This window comes from Hibiscus syriacus, unplaced genomic scaffold (genome assembly GCF_006381635.1).
Source record: "Hibiscus syriacus cultivar Baekdansim isolate YM2019G1 unplaced genomic scaffold, ASM638163v2 tig00111540_pilon, whole genome shotgun sequence".
Taxonomy (NCBI): Eukaryota; Viridiplantae; Streptophyta; class Magnoliopsida; order Malvales; family Malvaceae; genus Hibiscus; species Hibiscus syriacus.
In genome coordinates this window covers 351801-364921 of record NW_024063114.1, presented here as the reverse complement: position 1 = coordinate 364921, position 13121 = coordinate 351801, and the positions used below count along the sequence as shown (strand labels likewise).

The 13121-nt window shown below is 34.9% G+C and overlaps 1 long non-coding RNA gene across 2 annotated transcripts; it reads right to left on the bottom strand.

Annotated features, from left to right (window-relative positions):
* Positions 1 to 8916: 8916 nt before the first annotated feature.
* Positions 8917 to 12556, bottom strand: LOC120164541. Of its 2 annotated transcripts, XR_005519747.1 has the most exons (5): positions 10862 to 12556; positions 10669 to 10755; positions 9762 to 9821; positions 9585 to 9633; positions 8917 to 9441 (listed from the first exon to the last, which is right to left on the bottom strand). It is a non-coding gene; the product is annotated as an uncharacterized LOC120164541 (long non-coding RNA). The 2 variants fall into 2 exon arrangements; XR_005519746.1 differs by lacking the exons at positions 8917 to 9441; positions 9585 to 9633; positions 9762 to 9821 and adding an exon at positions 9834 to 9997 and having other exon boundaries at positions 10862 to 12536.
* Positions 12557 to 13121: the final 565 nt, after the last annotated feature.

The following is a 13121-nucleotide window of genomic DNA, read 5'->3' as shown; positions in this document are numbered from 1 at the left end:
CAAACTCTGCCCAAAGCTCTGCTGCTTTTTTATACATAGCCTATGAAAAAAATATATGATAAAAAACTAAGACCATATGTCAATTTTTTGCCCAGGTGAGCAAGATGAGGTCGAATTTGTGCCGTCAGCCCTTTCCCGCCTACTTCTTGTCAGATGCTAAAAGCAAATTAAAGATAAAAAATCTAGTAGCAAATAGGTATGAGATTATAGTTGATGGCAGTTGCAGCTTTACTGCAACAAATTCACAACAATGCTAGCTCAAAAAGCAGCAAGAAACAAGAAAGCAAAAATATTTAGAACATATAATATTAGAGCCAGTAATTTTGATGTTGCTCATAAACACCGTTAGTCTTTTACCATCAATACTGATGATGTGGTCCTTATGTGAATATTTTCAAATTGACACTGGACGTTCAAAACTACATTATGCAAGTTGAGTCAAGTTCAACGTTTTTTCAAAAATAAAAAATTGAGAGCCACGACTCAATCTCATCACTCGGTCCTCTTGAGCAGAATCATGGGTGAACCAGGGTAAGTTTTATCTTCAAAGGGTTTGGAGTAATACTACCGACTACAGAGAAGAGGGGAGAGATAGATTTGCAAGAAATTTTCTTCTTTTGATATTCTACATAAGTTTAACATGAAGGAAAATATCAAAAAGCTGTTCTTTGTGCCTCTTGAGTGAATCTAGATATCTCTGGTGACCATTTGCATAATGGGTGTTAAACGAGTTGGAATTCTTTAATCATTGATATACCTGGTCTCCTTGATGGTTCCTTATCGTAGTAGTTCATACCGTACCGGTCCATATCGTTCTTGAACTAATACCAAATAATTCAAGTACCATTTCGGTTAAAATTTCGGGACGTGTAACCATTCCGGTTTGTTTCAGCCTATTTCGGTCAATATCGGTGCGCACCAGCATATACCGGTTGGTAAAGATTTTAATATTTTAAAAGAAGTTTTAATTATTTTATTCTTAACTACTTTTAATTTTTGCATAGTTACATTTAATTAAGTTATTTAACTTAATTAATAATTGGGATAAATATCAAAACTATACACAAACTTTCATCAAATGCGAAATGTTATACATGAGCTTTAATTTTGTACAATTGTATACACAAAATCGTTTTATGTTTATATTTTGTATATACAAATAATCATATTTATTCAATGTGAAAAATAAATGGACGTACTTATTTTTTAAAATGTTTATAACTGAATCAAAATCGAAGTTTTATATGTACAGTTGAACCAAAATGAAAATTTAATTTGCATAATTGCACAAAATCAAAGTTCATGTATAGTTTTGATTTTATCCCTTAATAATTTTAAGATTTATATTTGAATATAAATAAATTTATATGTAATTGAGGTATATTTGCATTATATATAATATATGAAAAATTATTTAGAAAATAAAAATAAATCCAAAAAGGTACCCAAAACACATTGGTACCGGTATGTACCACCAGTACTAGAGAAAAAGATATGCCCACTGGCACAATATTAACTATTTTGGTCCTTGTTTCATTTCTTTTAGTTTCATATCTATACGTTATTTTATGTCTTGTTTTGTCAAATCCTAATTGTTGAGTTGTTATCATTTGTCCTTGGCTACAAGGAGAGAGAATGAGTGTGAGAGGTAGAGAGAGAAAGAAAGAGAAAATTTGAAAGAGTCCAAAGTCTTCAATGAGAAATGGACTGTTTTCGTTGATAATCTTAGTAAGAGGATTTCAAGAGGTGCGTTAAGGGAATATTTTAGTCATTATAGTCAGGTTGTGAGAATTTTCATCCCACGTTTTTTTTAGAGAAACCAAAATACAAATCTTCAACTTTTGCTTTTGTTCAATATGTTGATGAAGAAGGCAGAAAGAAGGCAATCCAGTATGTTAATGGAACATGGATTGATGGGAGAAGAATCACAGTGGGGAATGCAAACTATCAAAATACTAGGAGAAGGGTAGCTACTGAAGGCAAGATGATGTTGGATAACATGTCAAAAAAGAAGGATAAAAAAAGACCGGAGGGAATGCTGAGTCTTTGAGAAGCATGAGGGATGGTAGATCGTATAAGGATGTCTTGAATACAGTTAATAAGATGAGAAGTGAATCAGTTTCAGGGGGAACATGGAGGGTTTAAAGCAGGCTACAATAGGAGTGAGGAATGTCTGGGAGATGCATATTCTGTCGGAAAATTCGGATTGGGTGAAGAGATCATTAATAGGGATAATCAAATCTTCTTTTGATCAAGATTTGATAAAGAAAGCTTTGGAGTTCGAGGGAGTGGAAGTCCAGATATCGAGATGGGGTTATGCATGGGATGCTTGTATCATCACATTCAATACGTTGAAGAGTTTTCAAACGTGTGGATGAACAAGAAAGAGGAAATGATCTTATTCTTTGATTGGTTGGCTCCATTATTGAATGATGATGGAGTTCCATTGTCTTTTTGCTAGGTGAAGCTTTATGGAATTCCTTTATTATGCTGGAATGAGGCATTCTTGGAAAAACTTACTGGGAGGTGGGGAAATATTATATGTTTTAAAGATGAATCAAAGAGCAAAGCGGATCTATCGTCAGCAAAAGTTCTGATCAGGGTGGAGAGCCCTTTTGACGTCCCTGAAATGGTTACAATAGGTTCTTACGACATATTGTTCAAAGTCAAGATATCTCTGGGGTCTGTTTTAAAAAAACCAGAAGAATTAGTGGGGAAGACGGTAGAGAAAATTTCAAAAGAATGGAACAATGATAATGTCTTGTCTGTGGAAGGGGATGACCGACGTCCTACTCTGGCAGCAGTTGAAAATCAGGAGATATCAGAGGAGTCTAGGCTTAAAGTCATCTCTTGGCTGAACAAAGGACATAATAGTGGTGTGAATGGAGACAATGGGGGACAAGTCCCATCGAGTAAGTCAACTAAAGAAACTTCTAATTGTGGGTTGTCAGTTTTCTTAGAAGAAAGGACAAACCAGATTGGGAATCATATGGGTCTGGGTTTGAGGGAAACAGTTGACCCGGATGTTCAAGCCCAATCGGATGACAATTGGGTTTCTTCTTCACCAATAAAGAAAATCATTCCTTCTGGGCCTGCTTATAATCTAAAATGGATTGGGGTAAGGGAGAAGAATTCCATTGGTAGATTTATGCCCTTGCCCAACAAGAACTCATATAATTCTGTGGAGGTTGCTGAGGAGGGTGAAGAGGAGCTGGTGAAGGAAAATACATGTGGGGAAAAAGAAGTGTTAGCAAATGAAGAGGTTGTTGTTATGGGTAGAAAGCATTCAGTTGGCCCGAGGAGTCAAGAAGGGGAATGTGTCTTCAGTACACATATTTCTAATGCTTCGGAAATGAGAAATGTATCTGATGACCAAAGGGTTGTTTATAATAAGATGAAGGATGATATGACTAATACTCAGTTTAGCCTCAGTGCAAGAAGCTACTCAAGTTCGAGTTCAAGAGCAAGAAAGTTTGTGAATCAAGATGGAAATATTCTAGTGTCCATTATGGATGGATAGATTAAAGCAAAGGAAAATCAGATGTCCTCTTTCATAAAACATGTATAGATTCTTTCTCGGTCAAAGAGTTTAAGCAATCATAGGAAGTTAAGAATTGCTCCACGTCGATCAGGAAGTGTGTGCTCGGAGGGTGAAAAGTCTATAAGCTTCTATGATAAAGTTTATAGAAGGGATTATAGAAGTAAGCTCAATGAGTCTTTGGAATAAGATAGGGTTTCCTCAACGTCTTTCCATTCCTCTGTTAAAGCAAGAGATGAAGCTACTGCTACTCGGGAGGTTTGTAATATGTTGGGGATCACTTTTAAAGGGGGCAACATTTATTAGAAGAGGAGATCTTGAAGATGGAGCTGAGGGGGTCTGCAATCGAATTTCAATAGTATTCCTCCGCTTGATTCTGGTTTTTATGGTCTTTAATTTTTCAATGTCAAAGCTAAAAATTATTTCATGGAATGTAAGGGGTCTAGGGAGAAGAGAAAAAGTTCAAGAAGTGGTGAGACTTGTAAAAAGAAATAAACCGATCTTACTACTCTTATAGGAGACCAAACTAAATAATTGTCAAAATGAGCTATGGAGGAAATTAGGGGGGAATTTGTTGAAAGGTGGTAGTTTTCATCCAACTGATAGGTCTGCAGGTGGCTTGCTGTGCTTGTGGAATGAGAATTTTTTTGAAGTTAGGAGTGAACATAACCATAGTAGATTCATAGCATAATCAGGGAAGTTCAAGGTGGTAAACTTTGAGTGTGTTATAATAAATGTTTATGGTTCGTTAGTAGAGGTTGATAAAGAGGAGTTTTTCAGGGAGTTGTTGTGTTTTGTAGAAAGTTTAAACCTGCCAGTTTGCATAGGGGGAGATTTCAATGCTTATCTTGATCCAGAGGAGAAGAGTGGAGTTTCTCATAATTGGCATTCCATGGATCTGTTCAGGTCATTTGTTCAACAAATTAATCTTATGGATCTTCCTTTAGCAGGAGGTAGATTTACTTGGTGCAACAATAGAGAGTCTACCACTTGGGTAAGACTCGATCGGTTCTTAATCAGTGCTAGCTTCTTAAATTGCTTTCCAAAAGTTATCCAAAGAATTCTACCTAAATCCCTCTCGGACCACAATCCGATTGTGTTAGAAGAAGAATGCAAAAACTGGGGCCCTAAGCCTTTTCGATTATTTAACTACATGTTAGAGGAAGATGGTTTTGATGTGTTGGTTGAAAAATCCATGTATGATTTGAAGAAGGATACAAGAAACTAAAAAGGTGATCAGGAAGTGGTCCAGCAGAAATCAAAGGGGGATACCTGAATCTATTGCAGAATTGGAAGACATAATAAATGATTTGGAAGTAAAGTTTCAAGTAGTGAGATTTTTTCACAATAATGGGACCAGTTGCTGCTATCGAGGAATAAGTTATGGAAATTGCACATGATGGATGAAAGTATTTGGTTACAGAATTCAATAGTGAAATGGTTAAAAGAAGGTGACATAAATACAAGGTTCTTTCACTTATGTGCCCTTAATAGGAATATAATTAATGCCATTTCGGTGTTGAAGGTGGATGGTGAGGAAATTTCATATCTGGATCAGATTAGGGCCTATGTCTTGGATTTTTTCAAGAAAAATTATAATTCAAAAGCAACGTTGGAGGTTGATGACATTAATCTTTACTTTGCGAAATTTTCAGCTGAGCAAAAGGCTGGTCTTGAGGCTAAATTTTCATAACAGGAAGTGTGGGAAGCAAATTTTTATTCGGACAGTGCTAAAGCCCCTGGCCCGGATGGTTATACTATGGGTTTTTTCAAGAAATTTTGGCCTTCACTTAAGTTACAAATTATGAAATTTGTGGATGATTTTTATTGTAGAAGGAAATGGGAGCATGGAGTCAATCATGCTTTCATAACACTGATCCCAAAGAAACTAAATCCTGAAGGTATTGAAGATTTCAGACCAATAAGCCTTTTTGGTAGTTTATATAAAATAATTTCCAAAGTTTTATCGAAAAGGCTTGTTTCAGTTATTAAAGACATAGTAAGCCCTTCACAGTTTGCCTTTATTCCTAGTAGACAGCTGCTAGACCGTGTATTTCTTGCAAATGAAGCCATAGATTATTGGAGGAAACAAAGAAGGAAATGAGTCGTTTTCAAAGTTGATTTTCGTAGAGCATATGATTCGGTAGAATGGTCGATTCTCTTGAGATTATTGAAAGTCATGGGTTTTGGTGAGATATGGATTTCATGGATAGAGTATTGTCTATCTTCTGCTTCAATCTCGGTTTTAGTGAATGGATCTCCAATAGAGGAATTTTCGATGGGTAAAGGGTTGAGACAAGGATGTAGTATTTCCCCTCTTTTGTTTAATATTGTTAGGGAACTTCTTAATTTAATACTGATTAAAGTTGCTGATCTTGGAATATTTGAAGGGTTCACTATTGGTAGGCTTGATAATCATTTCCAGCTGACACATTTACAGTTTGCAGATGATATCATCTTATTTTTCCAATATTCTCCTACTCACATTCTAAATATTAGGAGAGTATTGAGGATTTTCAGTCTAATGTCAGGGCTTCATTTGAATCTTTCTAAGAGTTATTTGTATGGCATTAATATTGAAGATGACATCTTAAACGAAAGGGCAAATGAGGCGGCCTGTGGGGTGGGATATTTTCCTACGGTGTATCTTGGTCTACCGTTAGGTGCAAAGAAAAATTCAGAGATTCTTTAGGATCTGGTCATCCAGAAGTTTAACAACAAATTATCTGGGTGGAAAGCATCTTCATTGTCAATGGCAGGAAGATTGGTGTTGTTGAAGTCAATGTTGTCCTCCTTGCCCATTTTTTTCTTTATATTTTCAAAATTCCGCTCAAGGTAAATCAGAAGTTGAACTCTTTGATAGCTAAATTTCTTCGAGGGGAAGGACCAGCTAAGAAATGTATTCACTGGATGAATTGGAAGGTGGTGCGTCAACCCTATGAAGAGGGTGGATTGGGAGTCTTGGATCTGAATTCGGTTAATAGAGTGTTGCTTGGTAAATGGGTGTGGAAATTTGCAAATGAAAAGGACACTCAATGGAAAAAGATGCTTTGCAGCAAACATAATGTTAGTTATTTGTCTCTATCAATAAACAAGGCAGTTTCTCCTCTAGATTCATGTATTTGGAAAGGTATTGTTAATAACTATTTGAAAAATGATGAGATAGAAGAGTGTTTGAGGTCTAATTCGAAGATCCAAGTGAGGAATGGTAAATCGATATCCTTCTGGAATGATGTTTGGGTTAATGATTCAACCTTAAAAAACCAATTCCCCATGATTTTTGCTTTATCTAACAATAAATGGGGTAAAGTGACCAATTTTGGTTGCTTTGAAAATAATGGTTGGGTTTGGATCATTCAGTCTAGGAGGAATTTATGCGACTGGGAATTAGAGCAGTGGGTTGCTTTAATGTCTTTGCTTGATAATACAGTTTTGTCCGATTCAGTGGATGACTTTCTTGCATGGTGGGGAAGGGTGATGGTTTGTTCTCGACTAAGTCCAGGGCCTCGTTAAAAAACCTCCCTACACCTAAATGGAGGAAAAAGAGTGCACCTGAGCATTGCATCACATACTCAACAATAAGACAAAACACAGGACAATTATAGAACAAAACCACCCAATGACCATGCAACATAACCAAATCCAAAACCATAACCAGGAACGAAGGTTATCCAACACTGACGCATACAACCAATTTGGCCAGGAGATCGACCATTGTGTTCCCTCATGTTCTAGATTTAGGCTGGCTAAATGGTTTTAGCTAAGTTCCCTCATGTTCTTATTCAGGCTGATTTACTAGTTGGGGACCCCTCGCTTACAGACAGGATTCCTAGTCAAACCTTTAAGAAAAATAAGGTCCAGTGCTGGCTTCCTCCACCAGCTGATTTTTTTTTAATTTAATGTGGATGGGGCGATAATAAGTGATGGGTTGCAGGGTGGAATTTGAGGAATTTTAAAAGACTCTAAGGGTGCGTTTAGTTCACGGAATGTAAGATTACCAGTGGGAATGTAAGATTACCAAGGAATAGGATTACTGAGAATGTTACATTACTGTGTTTGGCTTGTTTGGCATGAATGTATGATTACAGTGTTTGGTTGAAAGAATATGAGATTACTGGAATGTATATTTTACCAAATTGTCCTTGTGCTATATGTGTTAACAAGTGGAATTCTAAATATTTAAATTAAAATATTCATATAAAAAAGCATAAAAATATATTACTTTATTATTTTAAATTTATATACTTTTTAATAAAATTTATATATAATTTTTTTATAAAATTTAAAAGATAAATGGGTAGAATAAAAGAGTAAATATATCATGTATTATTTTAATTATAAATAATATTATTTTTTACATTAATTATCTAAAAATATATTAAAATTTTACATTATGATTTAACTAAATAAGCATATGAAAATTTTAATAGATGAACCATTTTACTCCTAAAGATAACAAAAGCTAAATTTTATAATTTAAACATTTTTTTAAATCAGAACAAAAGCTAAAATTTATATTTATTCATTCAATAATTTCAACATTTTATTTTAAAGTTCTTGATTGAGGTTGTTATTATTATTCTCTCATAGAGTGGTCTTCATTGTTGTTTAAAATTTGCTCTAGTTTGTGGTGTCGCATAGTGGATTTGGAATTCCCGAAGATTAAAGTTCGATTCGAAAATCTGACTGTTGAATCTTTTGTCCATGTTTGGAGCAGAGCATTAGCAACCATTCCCAATTTTATTTTTAACATTGCTGAGGTAAAAATTAATCTCTTTTTTAGGAATGCCCTGCCATCCCAATATAGTAAAACAATTTAAACCAGTCTTACATGGAATAAGGATCAACCCGGTATAAAGAATTAAATTGAGAAGTAAATAGGTGTTCGAAACATAATTAAGGGACAGTCTTCTCTTGTCCACTTAGTTATTCTAATGTTGAACAGAAATATCTTACAAGTATGGAGTTAAATTTCCCATGGAAGCTTCAAACTTTCATAAATACCCCATAACTCAGCATCTAATTCGAAACTATGATTTGCAAGACCCTTTTTATTACAACACAACAGATTCATTTTATTTTGCAGATAGGGCGAGATGAACACAAAACATGTGGTATTCTTGATACCCATTACGATGCAACATTTATGAGAAACACTGGGAAGCAACAACAATGTTCTAAAGTCAAAATGAAAAGTAAAAGTGCAAACTGAAGGATAAGAGATAAGCTTACGTTCTTTGTTTAGCTTACAGAACAAAAATAAGTATAACATTAACCATCAAAAGCAACAACAATGTTCAGACTTACAAAAGATAATAACCATGACATTCTAAACTTAATCATATATGTTGACTATATTATATACACAAAAAACTCTTCAGTGAAAGAGCATTAAGAAATTCCTTAAAGGAGGGCAGCAACCGATGCAACAAAGATGTGCCAACAATTGAGTTTGACTTTAAAGAAGCTCTCATTTTTTTATACGGTAATTTATTGAGATCTACAACGGTTGCTCTAAGAATCTTGAGAACTTCAACACCTTTTGAAGCAATTACATATTATTCAAAAAACTTATGAAGTATAGAAGAAAATGCATTATAGATTTTTGTGACGTGCTCGTCTCTGCATATGCGAACTTCACAAGAAGATGAACTCAGAGAGTTAGTCCCAAATTATGATCTTGCAATGCGCCATTGCTTATCCCCACTTTGCCTCCCAGGTAAAGAGATCGGAGCATCATCAGTAGAAAGTAAATCTCTGTCCAGAGCTTCCCTTTCAATTTTGTCACGGTCTTCCAATACTGAAAGAATTTGAGATGTAAAGTTACTTCGGCATTCTTTGGTCATTGAAGTGAGAGCAGACACCATAGAGGACTCTCTGGTAATGGTTCGTCGAGACAAAACCTGAAAAAATGGTAATAAACAAAAAAATTAGTTTGGGGAAGAGAATCATGTTTCTTCATAACAATGCATAAATAAACAATACTAAGAATAAGAAGTAATAAGCATTAGAGGCAATAAAGTGCTATTTTTTTTATCATAATTACCTCATTCCAATCCCGTGTGTAACGTTTAGTAACATCATAAACTCATCTTCTGCAATAACAATTACATAATTTAATTTCTTTTTCCACTTGTAGAAAAGAAGCATTTACTATAACTGTAGTATCAAGACAAAAAAAAGATTTTTTCTGAAAAATGGATAATAACACAAATTAGAGTACCTTTTTTCATATAATAATGGTATGTCATAGATTGCTTCACAAGGATCAAGATGCATCCACCTGTACAAAAATGAATGAATAATTAGTTCGTGAAATGACCACATAGTTTAGCCTCTTTGCTACATAATAGGGATCCTTTCCAATTGAAGATTAAAAGGCATCAATTTGGGTTTTTTTTAACTTCCCAAGGCTTTTGAATAACACTCTGTCCAAACATGGTCTGTAAAATCAAGGACCTTAAAATGAAGAGTTGGTACAAATAAAACATCTCAAGCAAGCAAATTATCCGAAGTCCCATGGAATGTCATCTTTAAACAACTAGAGCTAATTAAAATGTATGCAACTATGCAAGCATTTGCTGTTAAAGTACAAAATTCTAGATACATTCCATGCCACCATAAATATTGATTTCATATATTGCAGAATCAATAACTTCAATTTATACAATTATCAGCAAAAGAACCAGTGAACCACTCAGTTATAAAGCTAAAAATGGGTTTCATTTACAATGTCAAAGACATCAAAATATTATACATAAACAAACATACCATTTCAAAATTCTTTAAATCTATCTTGTACATGTTCTTTGTTTGGCAGACAATACAGAATCAAAATAATCCAGGTCAAACATAGTCCTAATATCAAATAAAAGGTTTATCTTCACTGAATTTCCAAATCCTTCTATTTAATGGACTAGATATTACAGATATCCTGTCATCAAAAGCTTCAGATCGAAATAATAACAATTCCAGGTCCATATATACCACACATATATATTGCAAGTACAACAGTCGGAACAAATTTCTTTCTTATTATAAATTAGCTTAACCATATTCTTTTTAACGATAAAAGAGTTGTGTTTTAGTCAGTTGGATTTGGAGATTGAATTGACATATAAATGACTAACCATACGAGAGTCATAGCCAAAAGCACGACAATACAATGTGAAGCAATTGGCCCACTCTCCACAACGCCCCTTTCTTGTTTCTACAAGCTGCAAAAAGAAATGGAGAAAATTCAACAATTGATACTTGAACCCCATACATAAGGAAAAGAAAAAAAAGAAGATAATGGTAGAACGAAGTATTACAGCTTCATACCTTTAATGGGTCATTGTAGCGAGGGAACCGTGTAACTCTTGAACAAGAATTGCAACTACAGTTTTTCACCCAAGAATTAACTTTGCTTTCTAACAGACAATTATCAGAAACCAAGTTATGATGTAAATGCAACAATGGAGAGAACGGGGCTCAACCAAGACTTATCAACCTCCTGAATTCCATCCAGGTGATGTATCAAGACCTCCATTTAACCCCCCCAAATAAACCCACTAAATAATGGAAGGATAGAATATGATGCTAGGAAAATAACTCAAAAGAACCACTGAGAAAAATGATTAGTTACGTTTAATGAAAATAATTCAAAATAACCCTAAACCTTTGTTTCCCTAGACCATGAAAGGAAGCGAACAATTGTTTCCCTAGACCATGAAAACCCAATTTTCAAATTCAACCATCAAGTCGATGAATCAAACGAAATAACTAAACTCGAAACCAAAGACCCATCAAAGCCCAGTTCAAGATCGAGTGCTAGACAAGATAGAACTGAGAAGACAAAGATGAAGGAGTAACCTGTGAATAATAGAAACGCGTGGATTTAATAGTACTACTGGGGAGGAACAAAAACTACAAATAGGGAGAGAGAGAGAGACAAACCTAGCAACATATTAGCAGATAGAGCTAGAGAACCACAGAAGAAGTCTGTTGGAGAAATAATGGACAGATCTTTGCAACTCTTGCCAAATTGAAGAAGAAGAAATTTTGTTTCAGCCAGAACCAAGCTAACGGGGAGAAGGGTATTTTAGCCAACAGAGGACGGGAATAAACAAATACCTAAGGGAGACATGGTATTTGGATTCCCAGTTAAACAGAACAAAAAAACCACTGTTGGTATTTAGTTTTCACCCTCACTTGGGAATATGGCATATCCAAACATGGGTATCTTAATCCGGGAAAAAAAATTCCTCCTAGAATGAAGAAATCCGTGAACCAAACGGGCTGTAATAGTAGTACTTTAGCCACTTTCTCTAATGGTGTTGGTCCAGGTCCTCCTTTGGCTGAGTTGAAAGCCATTAAAAAAGGCATTGATTTTTTTCTTTCATCTTCCTGGGCATTGAAGGGAAGACTGATCATAGAGAGTGATTGCAAATCTACAGTTGACTCGATTTTGTTGCCATTTTCTGCCCCTTCGTTTTGCAGTTCTTGGGTTGGGGAAATTGGGGCCTTAGTTTCTGCTAGGGAGATTATTGTTAGACTGATTCCTAGGAGCTGTAATTGGGAGGCAGATAAATTAGCTAAGGAGGGGATTGAATGAATGTTTTGGGTTTTATTGATGTATTATTTGGGTTTATTATTTATGGTTGTTTAAAGTGTAATGGTGTAATCTTATGTATTATTGAATTATCAATAAACTGAGGTACTATTTTCCTCCTTTTGCTAGTTGCCTCTTTTTAAGAGCCAACTGCCTCTTTTCAAGAGCCAACTAAGAGGGAGGTTTTTAATGAGGCCTCCTAATCCTATAAAAAAAAATTGTCCTTGGCTACACATGTCAAAAGCAGAACCAATCAGAGCAAATTGTAGAGACTAAACATACAATATAACTTGTCACAGATGTTTCCAGAAAATTTCGATGTACTATAAATTGGTCATATATAAATAAATATCAATTTAAGCATCTACGGCATACTCGTTTGGAAAGAGTGGTATAATAAAAAAATAATTTCATTAGGAAGCAAATGGGAAAAACACTTACATACCTCCATTTCAGCTTCTAATGGTGCTTCAATAACTTCAAACTCTACTCCCTTATAACTCAGGGTGCGACATACATACATTCCCCTGAAATTTGGAAGAAGATTGCGTATGAAACAAAGAATATATCTAGCAACTATTTTACAGAGATATTCCAACTATTTCTACCTTGCTTTCATTTCCATTGCAACAAGTTCCAATGCCCCGACTCCTCCTTTCTCTAAAGCAACTGTGAAAATATTCATTTCACAAAAAAGTTCAGCAAATATTCTAACCAGTGGGAGACATCTCAAGCAGGCACTAGGCAGATATGATGTGAAAAATCATCAACCGAGGTTTGGAGATATGCTAGTGATTCAATTGCAGCCTATTATTAAGCAATGCCAAAAACCTATCTGTACATGTAAATATGCTAGTATATTCGTAGTATAACCTTCTATGTAGTTATATGGAGTAAAAATGACTATAGACAGCAGCAGGCAATTCTTTTTCTTTTCGTAAGTTGAGATAAACTATTTCCAGAAAGGTGCATACGAAAATATCTGTTTAA